The sequence below is a fragment of the Pseudochaenichthys georgianus genome, chromosome 16, assembly GCF_902827115.2.
Source record: "Pseudochaenichthys georgianus chromosome 16, fPseGeo1.2, whole genome shotgun sequence".
Taxonomy (NCBI): domain Eukaryota; kingdom Metazoa; phylum Chordata; class Actinopteri; order Perciformes; family Channichthyidae; genus Pseudochaenichthys; species Pseudochaenichthys georgianus.
The window spans coordinates 44,848,212-44,875,954 of record NC_047518.2 but is presented as its reverse complement, the minus strand read 5'-3'; positions in this window follow the sequence as shown (position 1 = coordinate 44,875,954).

Sequence of the window (27,743 nt, the reverse complement as noted above, 5' to 3'; positions counted from 1 at the left end):
ACTTCAACCCCATGGCTCCTCCCTGGGAGTGGAACAGTTTCAGAAGGCCAGGAGTATATTCATCCAGTTTGGACATGAACTTCGATTCCAGGTGCACCATCGCGATTCATGCTTTTTAACAAACAAAAGTTGATAGAAATACTGTAATAACCACATTTTGTATTGCAAAACAAACTGTGCAAAAACATTTACTTGAAATGTTGTATCATGGCATGCAAGTGTGAACCATACCTTTGATAATACTCCACGATTCTTCATGCACCTGAAACGAAATTCATATTACCTTTAATTCCATTGGATTAAGTCACATTTAACAAACACATATAACGGTGCCTTGCTCAGGGACACCTCGGTAGCACTTGGTCTTGCCGGGACTTGAACTGGTGACCTTCCAGTTGCCAGGCCAACTCCCTAAGGACTTCTCCACCATCGCCACCCATTTATCATGCACATTTGTTACACCGCGTGTTTCACACATGTGATCTTTCTCGTTTAAAAGTTAAACAAGTGAGCATGAGGTTTAATTACTGGTGATATAATAAATAAGTTGGATAATTGCTATCTTTTCTTTCTTAATATTAAAATGACCATTTTAATACCACTACATTTCCATACTACAAAAATCAATGCGAACCACAGAAAACCAACATCAGCCGTTAGCTGTTAGCACTCAGGGCTCACAGCTCCTCATATCTGTTCAGAAACTAGACAGAAGTTAAACAAGTACAAACCACAGACTGCCTGTGTCATGGTGAATACAGTCGCTGCTTTATTAATGTCTGTATAGGCCGTTGTTGTGAGTGTGGACGGTCGGAGCACACACGGCGTTAGCTTAGCTTACTCCATTAAGAAACACGCATTTTAAAAAGGTGTTTGGCCTGCCGTCTTGTTGCAGACTTCTCTAAGTAAGCATTAATTCATAGTTTTTACTGACCGGTATCAGTATGTTGTTACTTCGGCATCATTTTGAAACGTGTATTACAATTAAATCACCGTAAAATATGTTCATTTTGTTGTAGTTGTAGCCCCCTAGCCACTGATTCTCTCTCTAGTTTAGCATACTCCGCCTGTTTGCTGGCCCGCTTGTTGGCCCCGATAGAACCAAGATTTTGTCGGGCCAGAACAAAGGAGGAAAAGCACCCCCGGGCCGGATAGGCATAGTGTTAACGCAACCAAAATACGGGCCCAGCACGACACGGCACGCTTAAACCGCGCAGGAGGAACTGCGCCATAACTGTTAGCGCCGGTATTCTTTCACACACACATCCGGGTTTTGGGCCGACCGCGACACCGTACTTTACTGCAAAAACAGCCCTTCCAAAAACTAGTATAAAAAAATAATGAAAACAAGATGTTTTCGCTTGTTATGAGCAAAAATATCTGCCATAAGAACAAGTGAACATTAGCTTGGTAAGATATCTTGAAATAAGATGCGATATTTAGATACATGAGATCTTGAAACTAGCTGGGAGAACTCATTTTGAACTTAATTTGACCAGAATTGGGAAATCTTATGTTACAGAAATGAGCCAAAAATGATCAAAAACAATATTTTCCCCTCAAAATAAACTTTTAGATTTTTTAATTTCAGGACCATTTACCCTTATTTTAAGTTATATGATATGAGACTCTTACTTGAAATAAGATGTGCAAGTATGGCTTAAGTAAGCTGGAAATACTCCTATTAAGCATTTACTACTATTATTAAGTCAAGAATGTAACTCTTTGTAAGCTCTACAATGGCGACACAGATCTCACTGCAAAAACTGAAATCTTACTAAGATGAAATATCTTAAATCAAGACAAAACATGATTATATTTTGTCTGCTAAGATATTTCCTCTTACAAAGAAGTTTTTTCAGTAGTGAATTTCACTTCCATTAAGTGTTTTTTACTTAATTATCTTAATAAGGTTTTATTACTTGTTCTTGAGATTTTAATACTGATTGAGTAAATTCATGTTTAAATTGAGAAATACCATAATTCTAAAGGTATTGGATCAACACTGATAAGTAGAAAACTGCTTTTTCAAAGTCAGAATATCTTATTGCAAGCATCCTATCCTTTTTCATCTCTTAACATATTAAAAACAGATAATCTGACCAAATTAAATTCATTGTTTTATGGTCAGTCTAAACCCCAGTACATCAATTAAGTATGTCCATGAAATGCAGTATACAGAAATAACAGTACCAGCCAAGTCAAACTACTGCATTAAGAACATTCTTTTCAGCATGTATTTGAGCACTATGTTTCTCATTTGAAAAGTTAAAGTCGGTAACATTATTCAGACCAAGGGCATTTAGCAAACATAAACAGCGTTGATAAACACCTAAATGGCTGATAACATGTTATGTAATTAACATTTAAAACAACCTGAAAGAAAGACCCAGTATTATACAAAGACAGATGATTTATTGATTTATGATTATTTAGGCACACTGCAAACTATAATGCAAAACACATCTGGAATCCAAACAGCTAACATTTGTATCTGCTAATAACATATCCTAAGTCAGGACCTTAGTCTGTAAATGCTTCAACATCATCATATCAAAGAAACACACTATGAGTCATTTGAACTGTTGTGCAATTCCATTACATCCCCAAGATAGTATTTCACTTGCACATCGGTTTGGCCCTTTTCAAATCAACCAGCTTTTCGGCATCCACTAACTCAGTGGCCTGTGCAAGGTGTGGGACCTCAACTTGATAAGCCATAACATTTCTATCAAAGCATACAGACTGAAAAGGCTGATATTCCAAACAATAAAGCTTAGAATCAACAAGAAATATGCTTTTGACAAGTCCAAATTCTGGTGTATTACCATTTAGTACATTGGCAAGGATCAAGGACTTCTCAGTAATGTATTTACCACAAGCCATTTCACCGATACAGCGTGGTTCATTTCACTGAAACCTAGGAAGTCCCTCAATTCTCCACGTAAATATTGTAGATCTCTAACCTCAGATACAGGACCTATCTCCTTTTCATTTGAAACAATGGGTGCTTGGAAGGGTCAACATTTGGCAGCTTTCATATATTTGGTTCTTGCATACATTTTTAAAATTGAGCTTGGAGGCCCATTGCTTAAATAAACAATGCTTAGACTCGAACCGCGTACACATATGTCTGACCATGGGACCCAATGATTCTCTCTGTGATGGCAAATGTATCATGTAATGCTGCTTAGGTGGAACATTGTGGTCTGGAAAAGCTCCTTCCAATGCTTCAAATGACTTTCAATCAGTAACTTTAACCTTGACACAGTTGCAATGGTAAGAACAGGTGCAAACACTATTTGAACAATCTCTATTAAGTCCTTACCAACTGCACTTATGCATTGACTTTCACATGTTCCAAATGGCAATATCCTCAACAGGACAAGCATTGCCCTGATGACTGCCTTAGTTTACCATCAGTTGACACAAGTGTACTCAGAGAAATTGGGGATGGTCGATCTCTAACATCTAGCGGCGAATAAGGGAAACCAAGAATTCACAGAGTCCAGATTTAACTCTCCTGACTGAACAAGATGATTCAAAACACATTTCATTTCCAAAGGAGCTATACCCTCTAGAATGACATGCAGAATGTCTTGCGGGGTTTGCCGAATAATATCAAAGGATGGGAAGTCAACTAACTTGCTCCTTCGATTGATCCCATATGTTGTTCTAAGGCTGTTGCGAAGCAAGTCTGTGCTAGCCTTTTCTATTTCATCACACTGCTGACATGATTCTCCAATGTTCTTTTAATATATGCATCCTCGTTGAATTGTGACTGCATGTCCTCAAAAGAACACTCACAGTGTCTGCACTTACTGTAAGCAAAGCCCACTCCCTCTTTGAACCCTGCGAGTTCATGCTGTGCCAGAGAGAAACCATAGCACCATGTATTGTTTTCTCCCCGTTAATAGTTTGCATTTTAACACCACTGTGCAATGCATCCATGTCTTCCTTTATTCTGTTCAATATTACATCTACGCCAGATTGACGGAGGTCTACTGATTTAGCCATCGCAAGTAGCCTAATAGCAGCCAGCTTAGACCTGTGTTTTGGATTTATATTACCGAGGGTGTAGTACACCATTAACAACTTGTTCTTTGATGCAAAGGATCCTAGTGGACTACAGATCTCTATTTCGTCTGTATACAGAATGATCTGCAGTGCATTTGGTTTCTCTGAAAATAAGGGATGAGATTTTAAAAGAGAACCATCAACAAGGTCATGAAAAAAACCTTCACTGCACCTCTGGGGTCCCTCTTCAATCATAGTCAAATCCTCGGATGTAATAGGAACTGCTCTACACTTTTGACTAATGGTACATAATAAAATAATTTGTCTTTGATGACAAAATCTGTTGATCCTCCACGTTTCTTCCTGCATATGGTTCGAGCAATTGGAATGTCCTCTGCATCCACACAACAAAACTGCTTCCTAATAACACTGTTCTGGCGACATGTTGTTGAAACATTAGCAAAGGGGTCAATGAAACTAGAGATGTCCCGATCCGATCACGTGATCGGGGATCGGAGCCGATCACGTGATTTTCAAAAAATCGGGGATTGGGATTTTTTTTTAATTTAATGTTACAAAACAAAAATGACCATGTTCACGTCTTAAAGTCATCCTGAGGACTTAGTTTTGGTTTAAAATTACACAACATCATGTATGTGTTGCTTTCTTTGGGCTTGTTTTCAGACCTGGTTGCTTATTTCTCTGAAATCTGGCAACAGAGTGGGCGCAGTGTCTAATAGTAGCAGCAAGCTAACGAGAGGCTACGTTCAGCTGGTGACTCGGGAGTCGGGACAGAGAAAATGTCAGGAGTTTGGAAGTATTATAAAATTGAAAGCGAAGGCAGTGGAACAGCCAGATGCAATGTTTGCAAGGCAGAGGTTCCGCGTGGTGGAAAGAACAGAGCTACGTTCAACACGACCAATCTAACACGCTACCTGAGAAACAAACAACAACAACACGACGAGTACACAGCGGCCACTCGGCTAACGGCACTGAAACAACCGACACTTTCAGAGGCTTTCAAAAGGAAAGAGAAACTGCCCCAGAACAGAGAAAAGGCCAAACAATAACAGCCAAGATAGCTGAATTCATCGCGTTGGATGACCAGCCGTTATCTGTTACCTTTTTTTTCTCTTAATGCATTGCATAAAGATCGTATCGGGGAAAATCGGTATCGGCAGATTGTCAAAATCAAATGATCGGAATCGGATCGGGAGCAAAAAAAGGTGATCGGGACATCCCTAAATGAAACTGTCAAATATATCCATTGCATCTTTTTCAAGTCGATTGGTTGTACTTCCTGAATTCTTCTTTAGAGCTTCCTTCATCTGCGTCCTGAGGTTGTCCAATAGTGATGAGTGATACTGCTGCACCCCAGCAACAATGTCATGCATGCCTTTCTGAAAATGAGAGATTGAAAGTGATGTGATCAATCTTTGATGTTGGAACACATTATCATGATCACTGTAGCTTTATGTGATATACAGTTTTGCTTATGACATAGACACAACAGTAAAGTGGATAGCCACTAAGACTGAACGTGGCCATCAGGGAACCACTATTAACTGCTAACTGTGTACAATAAGTAGCCAAATACTGTGCTCTGTCACCCATCCGCACACTCAGATCTTCTGCTTCCCTCAGCCTCGCTGCACCCCCCTTCCGTTTAACCAGCATGGGGTCGAGAGCCTTCAGCCGCTCTGCACCCCGCCTCTGGAACTCCCTCCCACCTGACACCCGCAACACTGACTCTCTCCCCATTTTCAAATCACGCCCTCTGGAACTCCCTCCCACCTGACATCCGCAACACTGACTCTCTCCCCATTTTCAAATCACGCCTCAACACATATCTCTTCACACTCGCATATCCACCCTGATCGTTATCCATCACACATCCTCTGTTTTATTTATTTGATATGTTATATACTGCATTGTCTTGTTTATGTTTCTTATGCTGGTGTTAGGTATTGTGTATCTTGTTTATATGTGTTTGTACGGCGACCTTGAGAGCCTTGAAAGGCGCCTATATAAAATAAATGAATTATTATTATTATGTGTAAGGAAGCATCTTACCTGTGACAGACGATGCTTGGATCGGGCATTGATAACGAAGGCAGTGGCATGTGTTGTCAGATCCTACAATATACAAAATGTAGTAACTTGACATTTGCAGGTATAACATTACTCACTGTGACAGAAATATATAACCATTAAATGTATGCACATCTGATGATAAAAAACTGGTGAGATGTGGTGAGCAAAGATAGATAATTTAATATTTTGTAACTCTGACCAAAACATATCAAACATTAGTATTCCAATAAGACAATAAGCCGTTCTACCTCTTTATGTGTTCATTTAGTTTTGCTAGTACAGCACATAGAAATACATCTTCACATATACCTCTAGGTTTTATGAATCATTTGGTGAATTTAAATGAAATATTTTGACATAATATTGATATGTAAATGATATGCTAGGCCAATATTAGCCACTACTATATCGGCCTGACCTTTATTTAGCATCCCTTAATTTTCAGTAGATAGTCAACAACAAAGAAAACATACAGCTCCTTCTTGGTCGATGCCCATCTGCTCTTCGACTGAGTCAGGTGTGTGAAGGTTCTGATCCTTGCTGCTGGAGTCGGCTGGAAGCTGATCATGTTGAATGTTGTCCTGTGTACAACATATCAAAGAAACAAGATTGTTTGAAATTTAATTTAGCTTCACTAAAAGAGCAATTTAAATATAGAATTCCTATATATCTAAGATTATTTTCACATTAAACAAACTTTGGGGGTAAGAGTTATTTCAGCAACAATTACTAACTGTAAGCAGTAGCACTTTGTCCATTGTCTGGGTTACACTCTATTAAATTGTTTCAGTCCGGAAATCAAAACCATGACATTTTTTTTACAGTACTACGGCTTCCACAGATTACTTTTTTTTATGGATTTTTGTCAAAGCACTTAAGATATTCATTGCTATCGGGATGTTAAAAGCATTCCATGGAATATAACAAAAAGTGTACCTCGAGCCGGTTTCTCAAACGTACCTACCCCACCTTTAATAGTGAGTAAAGAATTTGGGATGTATTTCTGATTTGTTAAAACTGTGAATTCAACCAATCATGTGCAGATCCTGACAGTGATGCATGCACCTTGCAGGATCTTGCAGAGTGAAAAAGTGGAAAACCATATTTTTTGTGATTTACTGTTTTAGCAAGTGTGGCCAAACGTTACCAACGTAATGCATATTTTTTAACGTTTTTTTCATCCCCACAAAAACACTACATAGCTAACTGCTGAATTACAAATATATATATAAGCATATAATATATGGTTGACAGATGCCGCCTGCTTGTAGCCTAGCAAATTGATTAGTTAATGCTAATAGTTTATAATAACTAAATGTGGCCAGGCTGATCAGTATTGGCTAACGCCATCTGTAACATCACAAAACCTACGAAACTAACCCTGTATCCGAGTTTTTTAAGCACGTGACGTGGCCCAACCACTGTAGCTAACAATCTTAGCTGAGTTAGCAGCCGTTACTTACTTTTTGCTGCTGTGCTTGGGTTTCCTCCTGTCGGTTTTCATCTCCACGTGTGGCGTCGCAAAGTCTGGTGTCTTCAAGAAGATGTTGAAAGTGTCTTCTCTTTACATGATGGTAGAATGAGTTGTCCACTCTATATTCCTCAGTGCATCCATCAATGCCACAGAGCAACCTGAAGACGACGCTGAAGTTGGCTTCCGATTCAGAGCATCCGATTCGGCAGTTAAGGGGAAAGTTAAGGGACATTTAATTTACAGCGCTGAGCGAACAATCCTCCGTGTTTGAACGTCTTAAATCGCTGCATAGCCGATTTATTTGGACTGGATTATCCCAGAGAGTCTAAAGATTCTTTATAACACAGTTTGAGATTTGTGAAACCTTTATTCTATTTGTGAAAATACAAAAAGTGAGATTTCAGTGCTTTTTTTACATGTAGACCACATTAGACCAGGTCCTGATCTGAAACCACTAGACCTAGACTCATCAAATCTGGACTGGATTATCCCAGAGGGTCTAAAGATTCTTTATAACACAGTTTGTGATTTGTGAAATCTTTATTTTATTTGTGAAAATAGAAACACAGGTGGAAGGCTGAGGTTGCTGCAGCAGGCCAGGATCAGGATCAGAAAGTGAACCTCCCAGCTGGGCAGCAGGGCACAAACAGGACAACACTCCCAGTACCTGCCAGAGGACAGCAAGGCAGGGAGCACAGACAGGCAGAAGGGGTCGTCACAACATGTTCTTTTGTTTTATTGTTCTGTCTTTGTATTTAAGTATTCCAGTAATGTATGTTGCATGTTTTAATTTGATTGTATTTACTTGTTTAAATGAAATTTGTTTAGGTTCACTTATAAAATCTGTCCAGGGACAACAGATGATAGCCTCTTGGCTAACTCTGGCACATACAGGAATGTTAATTAATGTGCACTGTCCCTGTTAAACAAATGAATACATAAATAAAAATAAGTGTATGCTCCTCATTTAGGTGATAATTCTTTATCTACAAAGTTTTCGTATCTTAAATACTGTTTCATAGCAAACAAAAAAATGAAAGAGATGTTAAAGGAATTCAGGTTCATGAGATAAAATAGAATAAAGGTTTCACAAATCTCAAACTGTGTTATAAAGAATCTTTAGCCTCCGTGGGATAATCCAGTCCAGATTTGATGAGTCTAGGTCTAGTGGTTTCAGATCAGGACCTGGTCTAATGTGGTCTACATGTGAAAAAAGCAATGAAATCTCACTTTTTGTATTTTCACAAATAGAATAAAGGTTTCACAAATCTCAAACTGTGTTATAAAGAATCTTTAGCCTCCGTGGGATAATCCAGTCCAGATTTGATGAGTGTAGGTCTAGTGGTTTTAGATCAGGACCTGGTCTAATGTGGTCTACATGTGAAAAAAGCACTGAAATCTCCCTTGTTTGTATTTTCACAAATAGAATAAAGGTTTCACAAATCTGAAACTGTGTTATAAAGAATCTTTAAACTCTCTGGGATAATACAGTCCAAATAAATCGGCTATGCAGCGATTTAAGAGGTTAAAACACGGAGGATTGTTCGCTCAGCGCTGTAAATTAAATGTCCCTTAACTTTCCCCTTAACTGCCGAATCGGATGCTCTGAATCAGAAGCCAACTTCAGCGTCGTAACCGTAACCTGAAGTCAGGGCTGCGACTGTGCAGTCGATTAATATGGCTCAATAATAATTTCAGTGAAAAAGTTATAAAAACGCAGCAGATAACGCACCGCCAAAGCATCGTGAAATCTCCCAAAAGTTAAAGTTATTAAAACGTTTCTTCTGCAGCAGGAAACGTTGGGGAAAATAACTAATGAAGTGGGTTTATCACATTCTCTAGCTGTATGGGGGAGGCCGGTGAGTCATGTTCCTATATATATATACACGTCATAAAAATACCTGGGAATAACTTGTGGAATGATGTGCATCTAGAAACAGATGTTTGAAATGTTACCTATGACCGCATCAGTTATTAATATTCCTAATATTTGCAACATATACAATATCTCTGTCACCCCTTTTTTTTAATAAATGGTACCTTCCAATGGGAACCGCGAAAAGGGTCCGTTAAGAGCGTGTGTTAGGTCAGGTTTACTGCACCTAGCTTCAGGGTTGCTGCCTGGGCCGGCTAGCTTTCCTTCAGGTAGAAGACTGAACCTCCGTGATTTCACATTTAACTACGCCATGGATGAAAATGGAAGAGATATCACATATCCGGGCATGGATGCTATAGCAACTGCAGCATTAAAAGGTAATGTAATTGTGTATTTTATGCTGCACCTCTCCACCAAGCTTTACATTATTTGAATCGGTTGGACAACATGTTAGCATGCAAAGTAAGCTAGCTAGCTGGCTACATATCTAGTGTTAACTTAGCTAATGTATACTGTAAGCTGTTAATAACTGCACAAATGACAAATCGTGGTTAACATTTGAATGTATACTGTATTATTGCCAGAAATAATGTCAAGAAGCAAATGAACCTTCCACAACTGACAGTAAAGTATTTAGCATAGCCATCTTTGGCGCCCTTTTTTGTTGTAGACAGCATTTCACAATGCGTTGTTGTATGATAGTGCGGGCTATTGTAACAGCAATTGTTTAAATGTCAATTATAAGTAAGTGCAATACATGTTTTAATGTTAAATACAATCTTGTGAAGCCAGCCAGAAATCTACATTACTCTTTCATTTTATGTATTTAGATCAGGGGTCTCCAACACATCGATCGCGAGCTACCGGTAGCTCGCAAGCAGCTTTTCAGTAGCTTGCCACTCGATTATCGATTATAGCGTAGTAACGTTGCTTCTTGATTTTTCGGCCGCGGCCGGACAATAAAGTGTTTTTATTTTAGAATTGTTTCTGTCACACAAATATAAAATTGGTCGGTGACGCAGAGATCACGGAGCAGACGTGACAGCGGCACAGCGACACCACACATGGAGCAGTCTGCTTTCTCCAGCAGCACCAGTCAGAACCAACGGCAGAATGACCCGCTCTGAATCAGGCCCTGTCGCTGCGGCTCAGAGACACACAGGGAGGGATTTGTGTTTTTGAAAAATACTCGTTATCGTAATGTCAGGTTTTTGGTGGATTTAATCAAGTCTTGGATTGCAGAGTATGAATGTCCTCTTGCTATTTTCAGTTGATAAATACGCGTGTAAAGTTTGTGAAGGCAGGAGGAAAGCTTCCGCGATCACCGTCTCCTCTGTTCCTCCAAACCCCGCCCCCCATGAAAAATAACTACTAATAAGAGTGACAGGCTGATAGTGACCTGATAGAAACTTTATTATTCACTTAATCACTGATTGAGAAGATGAAGCTAACTTAATCTCATACATTCATGGGATTCATGTCACAGTAAGACAGAGAATGTGAGTGTGCACCCACATGCACTATTTTTGTTTTTATAATGCTGTTGTAAATACTCCTGTTGTCTGCTGTGTTCAGACTTCATGTGTGTGATGCTGATGCCACATTCAGGACATTCAGTGTCCTTTCTTTAACAGAAGACCGTTGCTAGAAGCTGCAGCTAGACCGCAGAAGTATTAGTTTTTGAGGATGGAAAAATGTCACACACAGATATAGGGAGGCTAGACCTATACTAGATTAATTATGGTTTATAATTTCATGTCAACACGAAGAAGAAGAAAAGATGGCTGCACTGTTTAGTGTCAATCCTGTGGAGATCTCCAAAATAATGTTCAGCTTAAGTCTCAGCAAAACCCACAACATTTCTGGAGGCTTGTAGACCCCGAAAACTATAAGAACATTCACCAAGCAGCACTGAACCTGTCTGCTTTATTTGGCATCCCTTTGTGAAGCAGCTTTTTCTGACATGAATGAAATCTAAATACAGAACAAGACCGACTGATGAACATGAATGACTCTATTAGAGTGAACCTAAGTGGGTCCAGCATACACCTCTATGGTGGACTCCATGCAGCGCCAGTCCTCTCACTAACTGTAAAAAAGAGTGAATGCACTTATTTTACACACGTGCCATAAGGTGCTTGCAAGGTGGTGATTAAGGCGATGTATTTACTCTGTGGGCCATAATAATATGTTAGAAATTGTCGTTTTCTTGGACCTTGATGTGAAGTTAAGATTTTAGGTATTACAATTTCACACAAAAGTAGCTTAATTCAACTGATGAGTGCTATGTGAATAAATGTAAGCGATGCGATGCAGGTAGCTCATGGCCACTTTCATTTTTTCAAAGTATAGCTCTCAGGTGGAGAAAGGTTGGAGACCCCTGATTTAGATACATATGTTGCTTTTTACCTTATTATTAACTGTGTGGTTAAATCTGTTTTCAGCTGCTAATATACGCAGAGACATGCTGCCCAGCCTCTCTAAGGAGGACTTGCGTGATCTCCTTCCTGGGCCTGAGCACTTCTTCAGAAGAAGAACCATTTGGAGACTGACTCATGATGATAATGAGGTAATTCCAGATTCTAACATTTGAGGAACTTTAAACCTGTTACCAAGTAAGCCTTTCCTAGTCATCATGCAGTTATTTGAAGAAGTGGAGTTTTTTGGTTGTGTTGGTTATTTTTTTGGTCACAGTGTAGTGTTCTTTTCATTGTAAATACCATTATTTTTATATATATATGCATCTTTTATACAGGGCCAGGAGAGAGACCTGTGTAGACCGAGTACCTCTCATGGGACTTGTGATTTCAGCCCTATTCCCACCCCCCAACCTTCCTTGTTTGCCTCCTCTTCCCCTCTCAAAGCCCACAACCCCAACATGGTGCCAGCAGAACCGTACAGCTTCCTAGTCCACTGTATGTCTTATACACAGACACAGAATTGGAGCAATCACGAAGCACCTTTTCTGAAAAGCAGCGTCCTGGAGAAGAAGGAGACTACGTCCTTTCCAAAGACCTTCGCTGTCGATTGATCAGGAAAACAGTCACAAGCATGATTTCCATTAGAAGAGCAGCTGGGGATGACTTTAACTATCCATGCAGCCGTGAACTCACTGTAATGGCGAAGCGTCTAATTGAGTACTACCCAATGCTTCGGGACAGATCTCAAACCAGTAGAGCTGAGTGGGTATGTCACTATTCAAGTTTTCAACTCATGGTTCAGACAAAGCACTGCAATCATTTGCCTATCAAACTGGGAGTGATGTGTTTTATCCAGTTCAATACGAGCTCTGTGCAACTGCTTGTATGGTGTATTTTGTTTGATACAAGTTTGTTTAATGTGAGTTATAACGCAACCTGTTGTGTGTGTGTCTTGTAAGGAAACTGAAAAAGCAGCTTTTGAAAAGGATCCAGAATGTGACAACCCCCAAAAAGAAGCAGGGTTCAACTCCTTCAAGAAAGAGGCCTAGGAGTTTAAGCTTTCAGAGCAGCCATGAGACGTCCACTGATGAGACCACCGCATCCACCTTGATCTTGGAGAGATCACCACCATCTCGATGCAGCGCCCCGGAGGCTGAACAGTTATGTGGTAAGTACAGAAATTGAAATAGTAGATGGTTCAATCTCTTCAAGAGTAACAATATCAATAAGCTATTTTAGAACCCTTTTTTATTCAAGATTACTCATCTATGTTTGCCCTGTGTCCGTGACTATGGCTGTTTGTGTGTTAATGTCTCATTTAAGCTTTAACATCAGAAATGAAAATAGTGGGGTTTATGTTTTCTAGCATCAGAAACTGAGAGCCCACAGACCCAGACGAGACATTATAAGACTCTACAGGCGATGTATAAAACCAAGGCCAGACCAAACAAGATGGATGTTGCTCAGCTCCTGGACCTCGAAATCCAAGCGAGAAGGGCCTTCATCGACTCTGATGTTACAAAGGAGCAGGACAGGCCTTCCAACATTCTTAAAGCTTATCCTTGCTTTGGAGAACTGGATCATGTAAGCAAATGTTTTCGTTTTATATACAACTATGCTTCCTAATTCGGTTAACGTTAGACCAAATTTGAAATGAGAAATGGTATGACAATTAAATCAGATCTGTATCATTATTTATAAATAAATGCCTCAAATATGCTTATTGAATACACATATTTATTCTGCATAGATATATAAAAACCCTCCACTTATTTAAAAAGAACACATTTCATTTGTTAGTAGTATTGACAATACGTATTTAAAAATAGTGTGTGCATCAGACATATTTCTATGTGCACTGTAATATTTTTGTTAAGTGACCATTTAAATCACATGAATCTTTTTTTGGAAATTAAATTAAGAGACGAATTACTAACCCTTGGAATGTAGAGTTGAATGTTTCTCCTATATATTTTCTCTCTCGTTGTCTTAGCTAATGGATGAACTACGGCGGGTCCTCAATCAAGGCAACTCCCACTTCTTAACGGAACTCCAGACCCGGTGGGGGACCTTTTGTGAGAGGGCACAGTTTTATGGAGTTTTCAAAAAGCTCATGAGGCCTCCGCAGCTTGACAAAGGTGATTATTATCTCTGACGATGTCTATTCATTAACTGACTGCAGGAAACGGAATGACACTCTTTTTTTTCAACAGTAAAGCACTCAATTGCCATGATGAACCAGAGATTGCTCCACCCAAGAAGTTAAGGCATGCGAGTGAGGCTGTGCTCCACGTCCTTGAGGTAAGAACATTTATAATTCTTACCTAATTCATGTCGATTCAAAGAGTGAAATGTTGTGATCATATTTGTTTGGCTTTTTGTGATGATTTCTTTGTCTGTTTTTGTGTCAGTCTGCAGAAGACCCCAACACCTTTCTTCAGACACGACCACTCTCCAGCCCTGTTGTCATCATCTGCGAAACCAACTGTATACTGGCCATTGGAACCATGCCCGTGCTCATCTTCCCAAAAGAGGACATTCATGAAAGCGTGATGTATCTCGTGGCATGTTATTACACCTTTCACCTCACCTATCCTAAGTGCATTGCAACACTTCTGTCTGTGGTGCAGACTGAAGTCCTCTTGGACGCCATTCACGACTGTGACATGACTACTTCATACAAAAAGGCTATGGCCGACTGTAAAAAGTTCATAAGTGATTAGGGCACTTATATATGAGGGGCCGCTAGGGACATTATTCAGAAATACTGTTACACCTAAAGCTTTTTTGGATGGCCAAACATGCCAGAGGAAGAATAATTATTGCACTTTATCCGTTAAGAGTAGTTTGTCCCAATACACAGTACTGTAAGTCAAATGCAACTTGCCAAAAATACCAGGAAGTCCTACTGCATGTGGTCGCATATTGCAGTATGAAAATGTGCATAGTATTCAACCCTCCATCCTCGGTGCCGCGGAGAAGACGTCACATTGACTGAAACCCTGAGAGAGAAGCAGAGCTCTCCATCTGTGGCGAACATAAGCTCACATATTTTTATTTTAACGGTCACCTATTATGCAAAATGCACTTTTCAATGTGTTTTATACATGAATGTGTGGCCCCGGTGTTACATGTTTTGTATAGATATGGCCCCTATAATATATTGTGCAAAAATTGCGACGGATAAATGAGAAAGAGGGTTAAAGTTCAAGATATAAGACGTTTGTTCCCAATTGTGGGTATTCTGCATGCTAGTGCAGTTGCACTACATACTGAAAGAAAAAAGTATGCAGCCTTATTTTTGCATCCATATGACCTTATTTGGTCGTATCAAATATTCCACTCTGCAATTAATAATAATAACAATAATAGATTTATTTTGTTTGCGCTTTTCCAGGTGCTCAAAGACGCTTTACAGATATAGTGAAAAGAACAACAAATACATAAAGTTAAATTCAAATAACACAAAAACAATCACACATTAAACAATTCAACAATAGGCATGTACAATTTAAGTTTAATATTTATTTTATTATTATTTTCCTGAATTTCTTGCACATTTTCCTGAAGAAAAAATCATATTGTGAGCTTTGCTTTTCTTTTTTTTTATATTTCTTTTTTTATTTGCATAAAACAAACATTGACAGTTACAGACCATCTTACATTTTTTGAAATAATACAAAGCAAATAATGTGAATCACGCATTCAGACAAACGAACATAAAAAGACAGACAAAAAAAAAAAAAATTGTGTGTAGCAAAGAACAAGGGGGTTACATTACAAATAGTTTTTAGTTGAAGTCTGATCTATACGGGTTGACAAACTCGATCCATCCCTTCCAACACTTGTCAAATGTGTCTGTCTTGAGTCTTAGAGCAAATGTTAATCTTTCCATCACAAAAATGTCGTGCATCACATTAAACCAGTCTGCTAGAGTAGGTGGTACTTGGCTTAGCCATCTTTTCGTTATGGCTTTCTTACTGGCGACTAGCATTATTTTAAACATGTACATTGTTGAGAAGCCAAGAAGCTGTTGTGGCATCTTACCCAGGTACAGTACTTGAAAGCAGAGATCAATCTCAATTTTTAAAGCTCTTTCCATTCCATCTCTTATTGATTCCCAATAGTGAACCATCCCAGGGCATTCCCAAAACACATGATGGTGATTGGCCCTCACAGATCCACAGCCTCTCCAGCACACCATCTGCCCCTTCCTTGTCTGCACTGGTGTTATAAAGTATCTGACTAGATTTTTCCAGTTAAACTCTCTCCATGTTAGTGAGTTGGTTGATTTCCATTGCCTTTCAATTAAGTTGTCCCACTCTTCTATTGATAAGACAAAGTTTCCTTCACGTTCCCATTTTTCCTTTATATAAGACGTGTTCACCCCACTTAGCTCCTGGAGGCCCTTATACAGCTTAGAAATAGTCTTGTGACCTTGGTCAGCTCTGTATGCCGAAATAAAGACACTTAATATACCAGTTCCAGATAATGATTTTAATATATCTTCTTTACTAATCAGTTTGTTCACATGATGTCTGAGCTGCAAAAATCGGAAGAGGTCCTGGCTGGCCAAGCCGTATTGATCCCTTAGATTTTGGAAGCTTTTAAGTGCGTTTCTTTCAAATAAATATTCAGGCCCTGAGCCTGCCATTTTTTTAAATTTGCATCAAGCGTGTTTGGAATAAAACCTGGATCCCAGGCCACCCAACTGATCAGTGAGTAAGGCTCCACGGTCCCAAATATCTTAGCTACTTTAAACCAAATGTTCAGTGACAGATCTAGACACGGTTTGGGTTGTTCCCCCAGGTGGTGCCTCAATTCACTGTTGCCAATAACTGCCTGTAGTGGGACCTTGGTTGAGTATTGACACTCAATTGATTTCCATATTGCTGAATAGGCGGGGTTACATATATTTATCAAAGGTTTAATTTGAGCTGCTTGGTAGTATGTTTTAAGACAGGGGAGGGCTAGGCCCCCCTTGTCTCTGGGAACCTGTAGGGTTTTGTACCTAACTCTTGGTTTCTTTCCCTGCCATAGGAATCTCGAAATCCACTTGTCCCATTCTATAAATGTTTTGTCTGGGATATCCACTGGCAGTGACTGGAACAAATAGAGTAGCCTTGGAAGAGTATTCATTTTAATTATTTCAACACGCTGGATCAAGCCCAGAAAGGGCAGCAGGCCCCACCGAGCTAGATCTTTCCTAATGTTAGAAAGCAGTGGGTCATAATTTTCGGAGGTTAGGTTGGTTAGATCCCTTGGAATCTGCACACCCAGGTATTTCAGACTGTCGACCTCCCGAATGGCATATTTGTCTTTGAATTGCTGGCTGGTCCTGTAATTAAATGTTAAGAGCTGGGATTTATGAGAATTTAATTTGTAACCTGATACTGCTCCAAACTCTGACAGTGTTTGCAGCAAAACAGGAAGAGATTGAGCCGGGCGCGTGATATAGACAAGGACGTCGTCCGCGAACATCGCTATTTTGTTTTCTCCTGCCAGCGAGACTCCATGTATTTGGTCATTTTGCCTTATCATTTGGCTCAGAGGCTCTATAAAGAGCGCAAACAGGAGAGGGCTTATAGGGCATCCCTGGCGGCAACCACGCTCCAATTCGATGGGTCCTGAAAGGGAGCCATTTATTTTTATTCTCGCCGTTGGTTTGTTATAAAGAGCCTTGATTGTCTGTATGAAATTGTTATTAAACTGACATTTGTGCAGAGTTTTGTACAGAAATGACCATTTAACGGAGTGCTTTTTCTGCATCCAGTCCCATTATAACTGCTTCAATCTGGTTTATCTTGTGAACCATGTGTAGAGTACGCCTGATGTTGTCCTGAGTTTGCCGATTTTTTATGAAGCCTGTCTGGTCTACGTGAATGATTTCAGGCAGGATTCTCTCAAGTCTCTTAGCTAATATTGAAGCAAAATCTTGTAATCTTGGTTCAAGAGGCTCACAGGTCGGTAATTTGAACAATCTAGCCCATCTCCTCCCTGCTTGGGGATAACAGTTATTACCGCTTCTCTCCAGGAGGGGGGGGTCTCCCCTGTCTGGAGCACCCAATTAAAGGCCCTAAGCAGTATTGGAATTAGAGGCTCTTTGAACGCCTTGTACCATTCAGCTGTGTATCCATCTGGCCCAGGGCTTTTGTTGATTTTGAGCCCAGAAATAGCCTTACTCAATTCCTCACCTGTAATTGCTGCCTTTAAAGACTTATTTTGGCTATCTGTCACGGTTGGGAGGTCCAGTCCCGCAAGCAGAGTCTCCGCTTGGTCATCATTGTTTAATTCTGACTGAGTGTACAATTTTTGTAGCATGCATCAAAGCAGCTGCTGATATCATCCAAATTGTATTTTAGTCCTTTGTCCTGGGGATCTCTAATCTTGTATATAGTTCTCTCAGCTTGTTGTTTTTTTAATCTATAGGCCAATAATTTGGTTGATTTACCCCCCACTTCGTAATATTTCTGTTTTACAAACATCACATTTTTATTATGTCTTGTGATAGGATATTGTTTAATTGAGTTTTTAGCTGTTGCATTTCTTTATTAAGATTGGGTCCAATATTGCTTCGTGCTCCGTTTGTAGCCTTTTCAATTTTATTTCTAAATTAATTAGTTCCTGTTGTTTTTCCTTCTTTATTGCAGCTGTTTTCGATATTAATTTCCCTCGCAGCACCGCTTTGCATGCATCCCACAGGAATATGGGAGAGACCTCCCCGTTATCGTTATCTTCCAAATATTTTCCTATTTCCTCTTTCATCTCTTGCTTCATCTTCCCGTTCAGTATGGATGAGTTTAATCTCCATGATGTAACTCGCCTTTTAAAATTGTATTCTATTTCCATTTGAACTGGACAGTGATCTGACATGTCCATTACTCCTATACTGCATGATTTAACCACATGCACATCTTTGTAAAACATTAGAAAATAGTCAATACGAGAGTATGCAGAGTGGGGAGACGAGAAATAGGTAAAACCTTTAACTGAGGGGTGGAACTCTCTCCACACATCTATTATACCGGCATCCTCCATTAAACTGTTGATTTTCTGCGCAGTGAGCCACTTTGGGAACTGGAACCACGGGAAGAGTCCAACTTGGGGTTCAATCTGACATTAAAATCTCCATTCAGAAAGGTGACTTCGCTGCCCTCCAATCTTCCCCCCACCATAATGTACCTCCCCTCCTTATCTTTGATTTCAAACTGCACTTCAAAATTAAACTTATCTGCTATCATTACCGACACCCCCCTTCTAGGTCCAGATTGATATGAGGCTGAGAAGACCTGATTAAAACCCCTTCTTTTAAGTTTAGCATGGTCTGGTTCTGACAGGTGTGTTTCTTGAAGAAAAACAACACCCGCATTCTCCCTTTTAATTTTACCCAAGATTTTACTCCTTTTGATCGGATTGAGAAGGCCATTAACATTGTATGATACTACTTTAATCAGACCTGGCATTGTTGCAATACTTCTGACATCTCAAAGGTTACCCTACCCCTATTGCTACACACACACATAACAAATCCCTTAACTGAACACACGTAGGGCTGTGCGATTATGGCAAAAATCATAATCACGATTATTTGGGTCAATAATTGATATCACGATTATTTTGACGATTATTCATTGACCATTTATTGAACTTTAAAACAAATAATATTTTACCAATAAACAAGATCAACAAATATGTTGGAGCGCACTTCCAAAACCACACTAAACATATATTATTAATATGATGAATACAAATAAATTAGACCAAAATAAATGAAATCAAATATGATGCAGTGCACTGTCACAACCTGAAAACTCCTTAACATATAGCCAACATGTTGGTAAAACATATTCATTATTCCACTCAGTCAAACGTTGAAGGCTGGCCATCCGTCATGGTCCAGAAGTAACAGGAAATAAATGTTGAGCTACAATTTAAGACCAAATAAAAACGTTTAGGCCACCATGGCAAATGCTGGTAGGGCTGCTCACGTCATCTCTTAAAGATGTGTTGCTAGAAACACCAGCCTGTTGACATAGTCTGGTTTCAGAGATGAGCGCAGGCAGGTGACAAGCCACCTGGACTGAAGACCCTCAGCCACGCCCCGACACATGGGGTGACGCCGGCCAATCACAAAGCTTTGATGCGTTCAAGTGCATTATTCTGGCACAGGAAGATTATGTTACAGGACATTAACGATAAACAGAATATTGTTGTTCTATTTTTAGACACATCTCGCGATCGACTGGTTGCGCACCCCTGGGCTAGACCATAGGTCCGTTGTGGTAGCAAAGTAGTCAGCTGAAGCCGCATCTCTCTCAACTTCCCCACGGCATTTGTCATAAAGTGCAGGCAGCGCAGACCTGCTGAAATAACACCGAGACGGCATCGCGTAACGCTTGTCCAACGTGTTGACAAGTTGCTTGAAGCCCTGGTTGCTAACAGTGCTAACTGGGCACATGTCTTTAGCGATGTGAAATGTAATGGCAAAGTACTTATAGTGGAAATAGTTTTACCCTTCTTTTTAACGAGTTGCTGCTCTTGTTCTGACATCTTCGCTCGCGCTGAACACTCACAACACATGTCACTCCCACGTGGCCGAGTGGGCTTTTAGGGAGGGGCGAAAGCGCACCCAGCAAAATAATCGTATTTTGTCAATTATGCTGTTTTCATAATCGTCGCAAGCCATAATCGTAATCGCGATTAAAATACGATTAATTGCACAGCCCTACTTTGGTACATAGAACACACCATTGAAAACAATAACACAAAGCTGACTCCCTGAACTGGGGTCCTATCTGTGACCCTGTTGGGGCCGTGGTGTTTCGACGGCCCAGAGGGATAAACTTCCTCTCCCACTAGGGGTAGAGGGCCCTCTGTATGTGGATGTAAGCGGCTATGCATTGCAGTTACACCCCCCAATATTACAAGCTTAACAAAACAACTTAAATGCCACTCTCGAAAACAGAGTATAAGAGGAGAGATAAAGAAAAAATATGCTGGCCGATTCCTTCGTATTTAGCAAGTCCGTTATTTTAGGAAATATTGAAAAACGACTTACATTTAAACTCACCAATATTACATTCAGTCCCCATGCCATTCCGTGAGGTAATATAACTCACAATCTGTGCCTAATGTTCGATCAAAGTCTTTCAGATCTCCTAAAAATCTCCAGCTTCTCCTTGAATCCTGTGCGCGAAGCGGGTGTCTCCGTCTCTCTCCCCCGGGAAACTGTGCTCCAGCTCTGCCGCTTGATCCTCTCCACCCACGTCTCCGGGGGCTTGAACACCTTCACTCGCAAACCCTTTGCCACCATATCCTTGGTTGCCTCCTCCGCCGAGCCATAGATTCGGGTCCCGTCTTGGAAAAAGACTCTCAGCTTGGCTGGGAATGGGGTCTGAAATCGTATTTTTTCCTCCCGCAGCACCCGTTTTGCCTCCACATATTCTTTGCGTTTTTTTAGCACCTCTGGGGAGTAGTCATGATCCAGGTTAACTTTTCTCTCTTGGTAGACAAAACCCCGTTTCTGCCATGCCGTTTTAATTATCTCCTCCTTGGTTCGGTGGCTCGCAAATTTGACCACTATCGATCTCGGCGGTGCGTCTGCGGGCGGTTTGGTCCCCAAAGCCCGGTGGGCTCTTTCTATCTTCAGGTCCGAGGAGGGCGGAAGCTCCAGATTCTCTTTCAGTAACGTCTCAACAAAGGAAATCACTGAAGGTGAGTTTTCTTCAGCCCCTTCACAGACACCGTGTATCCTAATATTTTCTCTTCTGGATCGGCCCTCCTGGTCCATTAGCCTGGCTTCCATGTGTGTCTGTAGCTTCAGCAACTCCGACACCGCGCCCTCCACGCTTTCTAATCTCTCTTCAGCTTCATCAATTCTATTGTTTGTCTTATTTATGTCTTCCCTGATGTCCCGCAGCCGCTCGCCGTTTTCTTGTCGAAACTCTCTCAATTCTCTAAGAATCAAAGTCCAGGTTTGCCATGTTTCCTTCCTCACGTTGCCCTTCGGTGTCTCGCTGGCTAGAGCTAGCTCTCTCGCTAGCTCCGCTCTCTTCGGTGAGGAGCTTGTTGTTCACGGCATGCTTACCGGGAACTTTATCGTGGTTTGGTTTTTTCAGCTGGCCTTTAGGCATCTTATGGTCCCCCACTATGATTTGAAAAAAGTGGGGTAGGGGAGTAGGGGGGGATGTAGATTGCCATTTAATTCAGCATCATGAAGTTCTCCTGCTTCCTCTTGATCATTTGTGTTTGCGGAGTGGAATATCTGAGCAATGGTTCCCCTGTCACCATCCTGTGGGTTTGCAACACCACCCGAGCAGAACAGATCTTTACTGCATCTTTCATGGTGGCCTTCACGGCGAAGCCTTGTGTCTTTAGTTCCATATTCCTCGACATATCCAAAGGTCCTGTCTTATGAAAAGGAAATGAATAGCAATGTTTGAATACTTGTGGCTCTCTAAACCTGACGCCCGTTGTTGTTATAGTCGGACTTTATAGCGGACTATTAGGTTTGAACACACCCTAAGGATGTCTGAAGAAAGAGTCCTCACAAAGAAAACAGATTATGAGCAGAGACACTGATTGACAGAGAGAAGAAGAAGAGTGTGTTAATAGGTGGGTGTGAAGAAGAAGAAAGAGGGAGAGAGCTATTTGTTGTAGAAAGCACTAGAACAGAAAAACTAAACACTAATTGTCTGAAATCAAAAGGCTAAATAAGGTGCTTTTATTTTAATTTTTTCAGATACATGACAACAATATAGTTTTATCCTTCAATAGTCTTTTATTGTCAGACTTTATAGATTTGTATCTTCACAGTCTAGTGTATATTCTCTACTTTTTAATGAAATTTAGAGCATATTACATAGCAGCACATACAGTACTAATAAATATCACATTCAGTAGCACATAGTACAGTAAGTAACCAAGTCAGAACAGAGTAGCCTACCTATTTGGGGTAGTATTCTCTTCCATGATCTCGTTGAACATATCAGACAACGAGGGTGGTTGCCCCCTCTCCTCCTCCTCCTCTGCTGTAGACAGACGAGCCCTTTTTTCTGTGGTCTGCGTCACGTCTCCTGTGCTGTGCGCAGCAGCCTCCTCTCGTGGGTTCTCCTTATCCAACACAGCCTGGATCATGTCTCGTGCGCTTTGCTTTTTCCCCGCATCAAAATAATTGATAAAATAAACTTTTTAATCTTTTCAAAAAGGTCCGCCACAGAAGGAGTCGGGGTGCTGGGAAGGACTTTTTTTTTCTGTGCGCTGGTGATTTCATCATACTCCGTATATTGGTCCGGGTGTTTAGATTTCAGGTGATGGAGTAATCCCGAAGTGCTGAAAGTCTTTGAAGTTACACCCCCTCGAGAAATGTCAGCTGAACACGTTTTGCAAATCGCAATCCGCGACTCTTTATCTGATATTCGTGAAGTATCTCCAAGCGGCAGACATGTTGACTGTGAGCCAGCCGTGAGCATGGTCCCTGCCTCGCCGCGTCTTTATTACGTCATCACAACAACACGTTAGGTTGCCTGTTCTGACATTCGGTGATATTTTTTCGGTGCTAAAACCCTTTCGGCCGAAAGGGCCTTTTTAACCATTTTCGGCCGATAATTTTCGGTGGCCGAATTTTCGGTGCATCCCTACATATATATATGTATACCGATGTATACCTGAAGCAAAGATAAAAGCTCTCTCCTTCATTCCATTTCTTTTTTCTCTTTTGACACCTGACTTTTCAAGATGGCTGGTCACAGTTACTCTCACAGAACAAATGGCCGCCCAACACGAATTGAAAAAGCATAAGGGATGAAATGTGTTTACTCTTCAGTCATGTTGATAATGACAACGCTCGTTGCCACAAGTGCAATGAAGTGTCAAGCAACTGGGAGACAACGCTACTCATTTGGTTCAGCGCCTGTTCAGTCAACAACATCAATTCACAGAGAGGCACAGTCTTCTTCTGCCAGTCCTCCATCTTCCACAGGGAGTGTGTCCTTCTCTTCCATAGCAAGTCATGTTACTACGGATTCAACAATACTGACTTTTACCCCCAGCACCACGGACTGAATGAGAGAAGACTGCCTGAGAGAAAGACAACAACAACAACCCGTGTGCTACAGTAGAGCACTCAGATTACAGCAACATGTGCACACTGCCTTTGTCAAAACAGCTCATATGCAAATACAAAGCTCTCACAAGCACACACAAGTCACACTGATACACACGCAACTATCCGGGCATGCACACTGAAACGTTAACAACGAAATGTCAGCTTCAGTCATGAGCACTGGTGCTGAAAGGAAAGCTATAACATGTCAAATCAACAGGTGGGTGAGAGGTTGAGGGATAAAACACTTACACATCTCATCATATTGCATTATTGAAACATTTGTATATGTGAATGTAAGAAAAGGACTAGAACATTGTTCTGTGTCCATTTGAGAGTTTGTCTCTGTCAGTGGCAGTCTCTGTGTGTGTGTGTGTGTGTGTGTGTGTGTGTGTGTGTGTGTGTGTGTGTGTGTGTGTGTGTGTGTGTGTGTGTGTGTGTGTGTGTGTGTGTGTGTGTGTGTGGCCAGTCACGTGTGGGGACTCGCCTCCCTTATGGGGACAAATTGGAGGTCCCCATAACATATTATTTTAAATTGCATACCCACAAAGCTGCATTTAGGCTCACGCGATGCGAGCATTTGAACAGTATTGTTGTCAGATGACCACCTTTCAGTGGCTGGGCACCACAGCAGACACACACTGCGTTCCTCTGGAGTGGAGCTGTGTTTTGTGTGAGAAAGGGTGAGAGCAGACTCACTCTTTATGGGGATGACGGGCAGGATCTTGGTGCCTCCGTGCTCCAGCATGTCATGGACCCCCTGGCGGGCGAAGAACTCATAGGAATGCTCCGTCTTACATAAGCCGTTAAAGAACAGAGGCAGGTAGTGGTGGTAGTCCAGTTTCTCAATATCCACCTGAGGACAGATATTTACATTCACATTACAGGCATTAGACACTTTAATCCAGAGAGACAGACAACAGGAGAGCTTTTATTCTTTGCTCAAGGGCATTCGTCATGGTTGTTGATGGGGACATTAGCTAGCAGCAGGGATGAACTGTGTGTTTGCTGGTCTCTCTCCCTGCCAACTAAATCAAATATCACCGGGTGAAATGTCCAAGAGTTTTCAAGGAAATCAGTTATTGCCATAAAGCTCCCTTTTATTATTTGCCCTTTCCCTTTGTTTGTCCTTGGCTTTGCACAATATGTAGGGCTAAAGCTCCTCTTGCAGCCATGTATAACCTTACAGTAAACACACACAGTCACCCTGAAACACCCACGCACACAACAGTGGGGGGACAGCTGTTCGGGAGATCATGACACAGCGGCATGTGGCATCTTGTGGGCTGACATGTTAACACCTGTTTACACCATTCGCAGGACAGACAGAAAGGGAGGCACACACGCAATAGATTAAGACATTCGTCCATTTAACAGGCGACGGGCAGGCTTTGATGTTGTTTGGTTGAGTGTGGGTACAGCGTGACACATTAAAGTGAAGTCTTCCATGTGTGTGAAGCCATCAGAGGAAAGCCACTCCAGCACACTGGGCTGGAAGGAACAGTTGACCCAAAGGAGGCTGTCCTTGAGCCTTATGTGTGTTCTAAACATCTTATAAAATGTCCATGTGGCTATGGCTCATGCAATGTCTGTCTGGCTACTGAGGGTATTAGCTGTGGCACTGCATCCCAAAGGCACTATTGTTGAGAGAGGGGTTAGAGGTTGAATGGGAGATACTGTTTTTCATGTAATGAAAGGTAATCCCTTTGGTGTGGAGGCAAATAGCCCCCAGCAGCCAGAAGTCCTTGAGGACAGCTGAAGCCATAAGGAGACACTCTGTTGTCACACACACACACACACACACACATTTGAATACTTTATTTGGTTCCACAAATTATATTACATAAGACAGGGAATCAAATATATCAGGGCTAAGCAGCACAGAACACTTAGGTGAACACACTTAGGGGAACTTTTTAAAAAAGTCGCTGCTGTTTTTGTTTTGCACATTAAGAATCTGGCAGGCAGCCATCATGTTCTTGGCATCAAAGCTGGGTGAGCTCGCGTACTGTGAGTACTGGACTGTACTGCTGGCTGCCTCTGCTGTGCTGTGAGCTCGCGTACTGTGAGTACTGGACTGTACTGCTGGCTGCCTCTGCTGTGCTGTGAGCTCGCGTACTGTGAGTACTGGACTGTACTGCTGGCTGCCTCTGCTGTGCTGTGAGCTCGCGTACTGTGAGTACTGGACTGTACTGCTGGCTGCCTCTGCTGTGCTGTGAGCTCGCGTACTGTGACTACAGGACTGTACTGCTGGCTGCCTCTGCTGTGCTGTGAGCTCGCGTACTGTGAGTACTGCACTGTACTGCTGGCTGCCTCTGCTGTGCTGTGAGCTCGCGTACTGTGAGTACTGGACTGTACTGCTGGCTGCCTGTGCTGTGAGCTTGCGTACTATTAGTACAGGACTGTACTGCTGGCTGCCTCTGCTGTGCTGTGAGCTTGCGTACTGTGACTACAGGACTGTACTGCTGGCTGCCTCTGCTGTGCTGTGAGGGGGGCGAAGCCTGGCATGAAGAAGTGCAGACGGGGGAATGGCACCATGTTTACGCATGTCAGCGTTGAGCTAGGGGTGGGCGATATGACGATATATATCGTCGTGACGATATTAGGTCTCCACGATATGCTTTTTCAGAGATATCGTCCTATCGTGATAAAAAAAAAAAATAGCGGGAGGGGAAGAGGCTCTCCGTGCGCGGCGCAGGGGGCTATGACAGCGGACGGAGAGCCTCTTCCCCTCCCGCTCCCCCAGCCTCACCTACTGATTTTAATTTCACCATATATCAAGCCCGATCGATTTCACAATGTCAGCGAACCTCTGCTTTCGTTCAGTCCGAGTTGTTTGACATGCTCCCAAAGTCCCCGCCCCCTTTCTTTGCTGCGAGGAAAAATACACTGTTGGCAGTCTGCACACACAGCAATAATGGACGGAGAGTCAGATTATGATGTAGAATAATTAGATTTAGTCCCCAAAAAGAACTCTACGTCTGTGGTATGGAAATATTTTGGATATAACAGTAGAAGTACACCATGTACCTCTGAACTGTAGTAAGTAGAAGTACACCATGTACCTCTGAACTGTAGTGGAGTAGAAGTACACCATGTACCTCTGAACTGTAGTGGAGTCGAAGTACACCATGTACTTCTGAACTGTAGTGAGTAGAAGTACACCATGTACCTCTGAACTGTAGTGAGTAGAAGTACACCATGTACCGCTGAACTGTAGTGGAGTCGAAGTACACCATGTACTTCTGAACTGTAGTAAGTAGAAGTACACCATGTACCTCTGAACTGTAGTGGAGTCGAAGTACACCATGTACCTCTGAACTGTAGTGAGTAGAAGTACACCATGTACCTCTGAACTGTAGTGGAGTAGAAGTACACCATGTACCTCTGAACTGTAGTGGAGTCGAAGTACACCATGTACTTCTGAACTGTAGTGAGTAGAAGTACACCATGTACCGCTGAACTGTAGTGGAGTCGAAGTACACCATGTACCTCTGAACTGTAGTGAGTAGAAGTACACCATGTACCTCTGAACTGTAGTGGAGTCGAAGTACACCATGTATCTCTGAACTGTAGTGAGTAGAAGTACACCATGTATCTCTGAACTGTAGTGAGTAGAAGTACACCATGTATCTCTGAACTGTAGTGAGTAGAAGTACACCATGTACCTCTGGACTGTAGTGAGTAGAAGTACACCATGTACCTCTGAACTGTAGTGGAGTAGAAGTACACCATGTATCTCTGAACTGTAGTGAGTAG